The sequence below is a fragment of the Rutidosis leptorrhynchoides genome, chromosome 2 (assembly GCF_046630445.1).
Source record: "Rutidosis leptorrhynchoides isolate AG116_Rl617_1_P2 chromosome 2, CSIRO_AGI_Rlap_v1, whole genome shotgun sequence".
Classification (NCBI taxonomy): Eukaryota; Viridiplantae; Streptophyta; class Magnoliopsida; order Asterales; family Asteraceae; genus Rutidosis; species Rutidosis leptorrhynchoides.
Genome location: NC_092334.1, coordinates 588,822,270 through 588,824,461, shown reverse-complemented (window position 1 = coordinate 588,824,461; position 2,192 = coordinate 588,822,270).

Here is a 2,192-nt window from a genome sequence, read left to right as displayed (position 1 = left end):
TTATTTTTATTTTTAACCTTTTGATAATAAACGCTAATTTGTTCGCTATAAAGTATTAAATTGGTATTGAATAAAATTAGGTTTGGCGATCGAAATTATTGATATCATTCAAAAATTTATTACATCACTGCGAAATTTAACGTTTATTCTTAAGGTATAAATATCTTTAATCAATCAACCCAAAATATTTCAAAAAAATTCGTCATGAGTTAAATTAGGTCTTGGAACCGAAATTACTTTACCGAAAAGAGGGGCGCATATTTTTGATAATATTTGATTGATTAAAGTGGGATAAAAGCCAAAAAGATTTTTAATTTTATTTTTACCATGTTTTTAAAATTAATATATAAATCTTAAATTAATATTGTAAACTTTGTAAAATCAATATATTTAAAATTGTAAATATTTGAAAAATTAATATAAGTTTGGTGTGAATTTATAATATGAATTTTTAAATTAAGTTTGGTGTGAATTTTTAATTTTTAAAATATGAATTTTATTTTTATGCATTTTAAATTGTAAGTTTGGTGTGAATTTTTAATATTAATTTTGAATTTTATATTTAAGTTGTGTGAATTTAAAAACAAAAATTTACTTTATTTCGTTAAGTTAAAAATATGCTTTTTAAAATTCGTCGTAAGTTGAAGACTAGGTCTTTGAACCGAAATTGCTTTACTCGAGGGAGGGACGAGAACTTTTATTATCATTATTTTTAATCTTATTGAATTAAAGTATGCCAAAAACATTAAAAAAAAAAACCCAAAAATCTTAGCTTTTAAAACAATCGCTACAAAAAGACAAATTTTAAAATTTTGTGGAAGGACGGACTAGGACATCGATCCGAAACGACCTCGTCCTAAATAACAAGGGAAACAAAATTTTAAAATTAATTACTTAATTGTTTTAATTAGTATAAGATATATATAAAAAAAATAAAAAAAATACAAACTCCGCGACTCACGGAGTTTGAAGGGTCAAACACCGCGACTCGCGGAGGGACCAAAATCCAGAAAAAATAAAAACGTAATCAGCTCAGTCCACACACCAGAACACAAACATAAACTGTGAAATAAACCCGAAAAAACACTCCCAAATTCACAATTTTTGACCGTTAATCATCAAATCTTTTACTAAAATCATGTTGAGAAGGATGCTATCAAGGAATTACTCAAGAAAAACGGTAAATTTCTACACCTAAACACCATTTAATCCGAAAATTGGTGTTCTTGAGCAATTTTATACCCAATTTGATTTTGATGCTTTTTAGTGTAATTATGCTTAAATTGTTTATGTATTATGCTTGTATAACCTAGATTGGTGCTATTTAACATGATTAGAAGCCTTAAACTTCAAATTTTGAGTAATCTAGGGTTTGTGTTCTTGAGCAAATTTGGGGCTTTTTGATATAAACAGGTTATGGCCGATTTTTTTCATGAATTGTTGCTAAATTAAGTAGTGTAACATGTTTAGGTAGTTAAATGATCCAAACTTTGAGCCTAAACATGATTTTGAGAATTAAAGTGGACCTTTTCAAGTCTAAAATTCATGAACTTGATTTTTGAGAGATAATGCCATTTGAAACTTGTTTAATTGCTAGTAATGATTATTTTGACATGTTATTTGAGTTGAATGCTTATGAACTTGGCGAACATTTTCGTATATGCTTATTTGAAAAAGTGTAGATTTGATGAAAATATGAAAATGAGCTTAAGTTTGATATAAATTGATCATGTCATTGTAATTATTTTGATTGATGATTTTGCTGACACTAATGCATATTTGGATGCACAAAAATTGTGTTTGATGTGTTTTGCAGACTGAAAGGGGGTGAATCTTCATCCCAAGCTCGCAATGCTCCTACTGAGAATGCGAAACAACAGGAGGTGGATAACTACTACAAACAAGAAATACCTCATCCAGTCATGACATTTTCTGATATGCACTTGGAAGATTTGCACCCGAACCTGAGATTTGACAGACTTTGGATAGATTATCCAAAATACCAAAGGGGTTTGCATACTCTTCATTCTAAAGCTGTTGAGGTACCTAGGGTCATAGAATGGGGACCATTAGAAGCTGTAGAATTGGCCGGGCCAATAAGGGAATTACTTGCACAGAGGTATGGTAATTCTACTTTTAACGATTGGGTACGGTTATTCAACATGCGTAGACCTGTATATAAAGTATGGTGT